Here is a 9,133-nt window from a genome sequence, read left to right as displayed (position 1 = left end):
AGTGTATTAAGACTGAAGCAGTTGGTGGTTGCTTTTTTTTATTATTATTTTTCCTCTTCCTGTTTAATCCCCCAAGCTGTTGACTGCTGTGTTCAGGCTCCCCAGGCTGCTGCTGCACAAATGGGTGGACGTCATCACAGAGATCTTCCTTCAGTGGACAGCAGCGGTTAAACTTGCCCAACGTTACCCAATAAGGAAGCTTGTGTATCGGTATCATCAGTGGGAAACAGCAGCAGAACCCAAGAGAAGGAGGGGGAAGGAAAGTTTGAAAGATTGCAGGCCATTGAGATAGATACAGAGCACGGAAACAAAACATGTTTTATTTATTTGGAAGGTCAGTGCCCTCAGCTGGAACAGAGGTTTTGGAAGTGAATTAGAGGAAAAGTTTAATCTATCACAAGCACTAGCTAAAGCATGTTTAAATTCTGTTTATGAAGCAGTTTAAGTAAATTTGGGCAATGGGAGTTAGGAAATTGTAACCACATTTGTCTAGTAGATTGCAGAAATAATAGCAGCCAAAGTTTAGGCATAGTCCTTTCTGGGGGAAAAAAAAATAATCCAACAAATCTCCATATGAAGCAACCCAGACAACACCCAATTCCCAGGTCAAAATGCATATATTGATGCAGTGATGTAGATGAACTTGACTTAAAACAACTATTTTCACATGCCTTTAGCTTAAACCTAAAATGCCTGTGAAAGACAGAGTAGTCAGGCTTGTCACAGAGCAATAAAATAAAAGGCACTTTCTCTCTGGCGTGTCTTTGATTTCTTTCTCAACAGCTTGGTTCAGTCAGATAATTCTTTTCATAGTTACATCTATTTAGTCTTGGAGTAATGCCACCAAATTCAATGGTATTATATGGATTTGCATTGCTTAAAGGAGAGGAGAATATGTGTATTACATCAGGAGTTACTCTAGCAGTGCATTGGGCCCAGAACGTGCAGCTGATGTGCTAGATTATTTAACTGTTACTGAGATGAGGCAAGCACAGGGCATGGTCTCAGAGGCTATAATATAGCAAATATTATATTCTTTCCATTTTCAACATTTCCATATATGATTCGTCTCTCTTCCCACACACGCGGGTGGTTATCCTTGAGGCCACAGTACACTGCACACACACAACATACACAGTCAGCGCTTGAGAGAGTGAGGGAGAGGGTGTTATTGTGTGCTCAGTATTAAAAGGAGAAATGGCACGCCAACCCGATGTTTTTGCAGTATTCCTTGCAAATTCCATTATCCTCTTCTTTGTGAAAACGTGCATACGTTGTGCCTATATATTCACACTCCCTTTGGGCGTCAGCTGGTTAAAACTGTTTAGCTGTGGGTTCATGACACCTACAGCTTATCTAAGTGCATCTGAATCAATATGAACAATGCAAATACAACAAGCAAAGAACGTACCCATAGGTTCTGAACAGTATGACACAAGGCAGGTCCGTGGTAATAAGTTGTTTAAAGAGTGCCACGTTGGGGACGTAAGAGAAAAGGCCTCCTCCAATGGAAGCAGAAGATGTCCACTTAATGGCAGCTAGCTTGTCATTAGGAAGGTGTTCTTCTTGTGTGGTAGCACTGACCAATATTTTAAAAAGATGCAGAATGAAGTAATCTGAAATTAATCTGATGAGTCAGAAATGGCTGTTGAAGCAAATCTAATCATACTGCTATGAGATTGCTGGTGTACAGTCACTGCAAGGTGCAAGGGTGAGTGTAGTGAAAATAGAAGTGTTCTGGTATTATAATGACAGTATTGAGTTTTCGTTCTCTCCCTGGTGAAGGAAATTGGCAATAAATAAATAAAAATAGCCCTTTAGGGAAAAAAATGTAGGTTCCAATAAGGTAGTATGTTATGGACATTCTGTTAGGTAAATTCTTGGTACGAAAAATAGTATGTATGAAAATTGGAAACCCTGGTGTTTACTTACATGTATGAAAAGAAATAGGTCAGTGACTTTGTTTCCACGGTGACCATTATTGAAATAAAACAAACTGACACCAATGCTGATTTCTCTTCCCATTCTGAACCCTTTTTAACAATCACTTTAGTTTGAGGTTGCTACTGAACGTAAACAGGACGTCCCAGTGAACTTTCACAACGTGGTCTTCTGAGGTTCATTAATGACAGAAAGACCTAAAGAAAGATCTACTTCAGAACAATTCAGCTTTCTGAGCAGGTGCCAATTCCTACTATCCTGCAGTAACAGCTGACATGCTGGGGAGCAAGAGCTCATTGGGCATTATTAGACAAAACTAGCTTCAACAATGCAAAAAGAAACAGATTCACCAGATCCACAACATTTCCCAGAAGGACGGCAACATTTTCTTCTTTGGAAAATTTTTGTGTGAACAGAGTCTTCACGTCTGTATTTTTCAGTCAAAACCAGACACAGAAGGATGGACTTGAGATTCAATAGTTTGGTGACTATGAGTCATCGCTGGGTGTGTTGGTGGCCCAGCTTCTGTTTTGAATCGGACGGGTGCTGTAGTTACTGGGGCCCGCGACTTCAAGAAGACTTAGGCATCTAGCCAGTGACATCTTATGTGCTCCTGAGTGCAGGCACATTTTAATAGCTTTAATAATCTTGGTCTTATTCTTTGTGATGCTCACTTCCCAAATAGGTAAAAAGGTACATACAGCCATTTCCTACCTCACAGAAATTCTTTAACAGAGGTTAAATTCACTGAAGATTTTGAGATGATCCAGTGAAAGTTTCATATAGATGTGCTAGAAAGATAAATCTTGTAGGGTTTCTATACAACCTACCAGAGCAAGGATATCAACTTTTTTATCTTACCATAGCGCATAAGTAATAGTAGAGATACCGTGTTTGTTTGGCAATGTCTGTTGGATATGCATTGTCATGGATATGGAAATGGAGGCAAAGAACATGGTGCAATAATACTTGTGACAACAAGATAAGTATTTGGGAGAGGTTGAGTGTACACACTTTATTTTATTTCTTGATATCATTATTTTGATCTGTTATAATGACAGTCAATAAATTTATTTAGGCAAGGTGAGGAACACCCCAAGTCAGAGTTTTATTGTTTTTATCCTGCGTGTGATATCACAGCAACCGTACTGTTTCTATTAGCGCATATGAGAAAACAAAAGATGAAGGAACACATAAACCCTTTTTAAACTTCAACCAGTAAAAGCAAAGGAAGTACAATGAGGTGTGTTTATCAGAAAATGCATGCCTATCTACAAGCTTGCAAGTCTCTAAGGAAACAGAAACATAAAGAACTGAAATGACAACTATTAAACAAAGTGAATTTTTCTCTGCCTGTTTTGTATGATGAAGTCTGTGACTTCAGTGGAAGCGAGTTTGGATTCTAGCTGCTGTCATTTATAGCGAAGGAAATGCTCTCCCCCTCAGCTTAAGCCCTGAACCCAAAATGCCGTTTAATCATATTTTTGGTCAGGATGAGATTTTATTTTTTTTTTATACCTCCTTTTTTAAAGTCCTTCCAGTGAGTTTCAAGTGGAGATTTGGATGCCGTAAAAGTAAAAAGCAGTGGCAGATGTTGCCGCTGCTCAGAACTGTAGTGATGATATCCCAGTGCAGTCTATTTTTACTGTTGGTAATGATTTCCTATACCAGGGTTTGGCCAACGGAAAAACAGCGATAGGGAATTACGGCTACTGATTATCAGGTACAATGGCGTAGCGTGGAGGACCACCAAGTGATCTCAAATTACTTTTTAAATTGAAGACAAGTTACCTTTTTAAGTTCACTGTATAGCAAACTGTCATTCAAGGGCAGGCCATTTAAATTACTGAGTTGTTCTTCAAATTATTCTATGAGTAAGAAGCTAACAAAATTAGGGTAATGGGAAGAGTCCTTTTTTCTACAATTCAGTAAAGGGGCCAGTAACTCAAAGTCCTGAATGTTTCATGTAATGCTGTGGTGGTTATCTTCTTATCCCATAAGGCCTCTCTCCCAATATACTTTTTAAAGGTTTACCTCATCCATTTTAATTATTTGGGGTAAATGCAGATTCCTGTAAATTCCAGTAAATTTTGCTACAACTTATTTTGCTGCTAACGCTAAACCATCTCTCTTTCTTAAGGCTCCTTATCTCCTAGACATGTGTTTTCCAGACATCACCTCCCTGATAAGGGAAGAGATACCTTTCTTGATGTACACCTTTCTGACAGTTGTTGCTCTTTCACCACACTTAAGCTCACTTTTTCCCTCTACATCTGCATATCTTTGTTCAAAGTTTATATGGAGTCTTCTGCTTTTGTTTCTACATGGTTTATTTTTTTTGTTGTTTTGATATAGCCATAAATAGAAAGGAGTTAAGAATGATCAATCTGTATGCCCCTTGCTTCAAACTCAACCCACTGAAGTCAAAGGGCTAAGATGAATGGTTAGTTCTGATCCATCTTGTAGCTCTTTACTAAATCCTGCCTTTTGGGCCAGCAAAGACATTCCTTTGAATTCCCAGTGACTATTACAGTGATAGGAAACTGTAAATGTCTACCATGAATGGATATATTCAAGACAAAATGTCAGAGCGGTGAAGAGAAGCAGATGTCTTCTTATCAGGGATAGCTTCAGAAAGATTAAATCGAATTTGCCACAATACCAACACATGGATGACTCATCAGTGGTCATTGCAACTCTAAATATGCAATACAGTACTAAATTATTTTTGTATAACATCCTTAAGTTCCCACAGTTCTTTTTTTTATTTAATTGGCTTTTCCAGACTAAGAAACATAATAAACAAACCAAACCTCAGAAGATTATCTTTTTTCTTCATTATTAAATTCTTTTCTCAAGAAAGGAAAAGTCTTGTGAGCTGAGGAATGTTTCACTTGACTTGAAAAGGGATCATTAACAGTGTTCAGAGGAACATAGTGCAGAATAAGTTGAGGAGAAACACTTACAAGCAATCCAACAAAAGTCTTTGAACCATGAAATTGCAATGATACAACTGAAACCAAGATTTGGCTAATAGTTTTCTGACATTTATATCTGTTTTCCACACCTACATAATATCTGTCAGTGAACAAAAATAGGGCTAGGGATACTGCTACCTTATCGTCAGAACTCTTCATCTATTGCATAGTGTGGCTTAGTAGCTCTCTAATTATACTGCACCTGTCATTCTCAAACCACAGACCCAACTTCTGTAAATAATGCAGGTATATTCTTTCCTATTGTCAAAACTATCTAGAGGGCAATTTAGCTTAAAGAAGATCACACAACTCACCTAGAGATATAGAAAGGCATTTTTTTATAAGGCATTTTTCCTTTGAAAAATACATTTGAGTTACACAAAATGTAGAAAACACGTATGATAGCCAAGCTATGGAATTTGCCCCCAATATAGCGTGCTTTGTTTTTTAGACTTTAAAAGTACAGACAAATTAGGCTCTAGGTAAATAAGATAAGATGCTTTATCTCTGGTAATTTTCAACAGCGTTGCTTTTTACCCAGAGGAAAAAGAGGCATGTTTTCCTAAAAAGAGGCATGCTTTCCTAAACTTTGCCCTCAAATAAAACTTGAGTTGTACCCTGCTACCACAACTGTTTTCTCTCTATATAAGCAGAGCTCATACAGAGTAGGTAAGCAGGTATTTAGCAACATTAGGAGTATATGAAGAGTGATCATTTCCACACTTTTGCTCATATTTGGACAAAGGAAAAAAAAAACACCTCCTAGTCCTACTGCAAAAAATTGTGGAGGAAGACGTAGTATGGCCTCTTGTGCTCCCCTGAGCACTAGCTGAGTGGAACCAGTACAACGTAGGGCAGTATGTCTTCCCCACCAAATGTTTTTGAGCAGCCAAGAGTATGTGTAAACTTCTGTAATGTTTCTAAGCTTCTCGGCCCATGTATGTACCTCTTGACAAGGTATGGACCTCCTACTGTGGTGAGATGTACACATGACTCAGAACCTCCTGTCTTGTTTTTTGGTGCAAAACTCATGTGTCTGGGCCAGAGGGAGCCCCAGGTGTTTGGGGAATCATAGAATCATAGAACAGTTTGGGTTGGAAGGGACTTTTAAAGGTCATCTAGACCAACCTCCCCTGCCATGAGCAGGGACATCTTCAACTAGATCAGGTTGCTCAGAGCCCTGTCCAACCTGACCTTGAGTGTTGCCAGGGATGGGGCATCTACCACCTCTCTGGGCAACCTGTGGCAGTATCTCACCACCCTCATTGTAAAAATTTCTTCATTCTATCCAGTCTAAATCTTCCCTCTTTTAGTTTAAAGCCATTACACCTTGACCTATTGCAACAGACCCTGCTGAAAAGTCTGTTGCCATCTTTCCTGTAGGCCCCCTTTAAGTACTGAAGGCCACAATAAGGTCTCCCCGGATCCTTGTCTTCTCCAGGCTGAAAAACCCCAACTCTCTCAGCCTGTCCTCATAGGACATAGGTGTTCCATCCCTCTGCTCATTTTTGTGGCCCTTCTCTGGACCTGCTCCAACAGGTCCATGTCTTTCCTGTGCTGAGGGCTCCAAAGCTGGACGCAGTAGTCCAGGTGGAGTCTCACGAGAGCGGAATAGAGGGGCAAAATCATCTCCCTTGCCCTGCTGGCCATGCTTCTTTTGATGCAGCCCAGGATATGGTTGTCCTTCTGGTCTGTGAGTGCACATTGCGGTGTCATGTACAGCTTTTCACCTACCAGTACCCCCAAGTCGTTCTCCTCAGTGCTGCTCTCAATCCCTTTATCCCTCAGCCTGTATTGATACCAGGGGTTGCCTGACCTGGCTGCAGGGCCCTGCACTTGGCCTTGTTGAACCTCATGAGGTTCACACAGGCCCACTTCTCGAGCCTGTCCGTGTCCCTCTGGATGGCATCCTGTCCCTCAGGTGTGTTGGCCTCACCACTCAGCTGCATCTCTAGGGTCTTTCCTGGCAGCAGGTCCCCATTGCTTCAGCTAAGGGCAGCCCAGCTCTGTCTGCCTTCCCTTAAGTTGGCATGGAGAAATCAGCCCGCAATTCTTCATGCTTTTATAGCAAATGCCATTAAGAAGGTGGTGAGGTGGAGTGCATGCAGTTTAACAGCTGCTGTGCTGTAAGAGAATTTTTGATAGAAGGTAATTTCTTAATTTAGGAAAAGAAGCCCAAGTAAACAGCAAACCAAAGGGCATGAGCTCCAGTGCATGTAAACAGACATTAAACAAATGCTTACCAGGAACACAACACAAGTTATGACTACTGAGGTTAATTAATTGATAAAATGACTTGTATAGGGAGGGCTAAAGCCAGAACCGGGTCTTCCTTGAAAAACCTGTGCCAACTCAGATATTATGTGCTTGGTGTGTAAATTATTGGATGAGGTACTTTCTCTTTTGTTATGCAGAATATGTTACTATAACCTATTAACTGCCGGGCAGATCCCAGAAGGAATTATAGACTGCTCCTTCCCACTTTGTAGTGGAACAACACTGTGCCTGCATCTATATAATTTTAGGTATGCAGATATACCGAATACTGAATAATGCAAGTAGCGATAGCTATCATTTTAGACAGCTTATAAATATGTAGGAGATACTCTGTAGCATCAACTGGCTCAAGTTGTGAATAGACTGATGTTGCTCATATTGCAACTCTATATTCTGCTAATCCTACCGTGGCAAATGGGGAATTTTAGTGTTTTAGCAAGGCGTAGATGCTTTTGCTCACATGGGCAAGTAGCTACTCACCTGAGTAATCCTAGTCTGGCCCCAACAAGGCTGAGGCAGGACAAGGTTCTATTTTCTCTCTTCTGCAAATGTATCTAGAGCATCAGCCCACGGGGACATAATTCAACCATTTGCTTTCAAGTGCTTCTTTCCAGTATGGTGCCTTCTCTGCACACAGTTTTCTTTCTTCTGTATGCCTGGTGCCATCTCTCATTTGGCCCTGAGGGTAACGAGCTGAATGCAACACGGATGACTCACATGAAGCACCAATCAAGTTGAAGAAGTCTGAATAAAAATAAAGCCTTGAAATGGGAAACCTGAACATAAATCTGGATGTGTATATGCAGCAGATGTGTATGTCTGCTGGAAAGGGGATGGGGATCCTTTAAATACACTCATGATAATAGTCAGGACATGAAGCCTAAGGCAAAGAGCTAAATGATTTAACTCAGACATCATTTAATCAGGGGAAGCCAAACAACCTACACTGTAGGCCATTTGAATTGAAACCATGGGTCTCAAATCTCTCCAAGGCAGTTTGTGTCTCAGACATACAACAGCACTCACTGCCCAAGGCGTCCGAGTCCTTGCGAAACAGCTCTAGGACTTCTCCTTTCTGCTCTCCCCTCTGTCCTTGTTAGCACAGAGCAATGACAGGACCTCATCCAAACATGGGCTGCACACCCTGTTGTTGACTGTGGGTCTTCAAATGGCATTGGAAGAGGGTCCTGTGTCATGGGAACAGCTGAACAGCAAGTGCCAAGTATGATCCTGGCGCAATATTAGGCGTTCTGGCTAACTTCTGTCCCAAAACCCCAATGTACCTGTCAGCAGTGCCAACTGTAAGGGTGGGTGGGAAAGGAAACAGCATGTGCCATTCCTTCCTACCGCGACACTTTGCTTTGGTTTTTATTACCAGACTTTTCTGTTAAAATTAAGCCGGGAATAAGGAGAAAGATCTTACAAACTTTTAAAAGCTCCCTTTAAAAACATGTCCTATATTTACAATATTTTTACTGGGGATCTAAATATGCTTTTTCAAAAACTAGTTTACTTAGGCTCAGTATATCCTTCTGAAATAAATAAGAATTGTTTTACAAATAATAAAACTGAAGCACATAAAGGTTTAGTGACCTATTCAGGCAGAGAAGTGCCTGTCAGAGCCATGAAAAGTATCTTTCCTGATTTCTAGTACTCAATCCTAATCAGAACAGCACTCCTTCTCTCTGCATCAAACCAAAAGCAGAAGACAGGTTTGTTTTAGCTGAAAATGTGCTTCTGTCCACAGAGAGCAGATATAATTTTTCTCTGTGTTTGACTGATAAAACTATATATTACACACACGCCTTCTCTTCTTTTTCTTCTGATAGATTTCACAGGAGAGCCCAAAACAAATACATTAAACATAGAAGGGTTTAGAGCAACATGGTCCTGTTCCTTGTGGGAATATTGTCTAACAATCATATATAGTGGCAGAA

Source organism: Vanellus vanellus, assembly GCF_965231255.1.
Source record: "Vanellus vanellus genome assembly, chromosome: 2".
Classification (NCBI taxonomy): Eukaryota; Metazoa; Chordata; class Aves; order Charadriiformes; family Charadriidae; genus Vanellus; species Vanellus vanellus.
The sequence above is the reverse complement of the archived record's forward strand: the minus strand, read 5'-3'. Positions refer to the sequence as shown.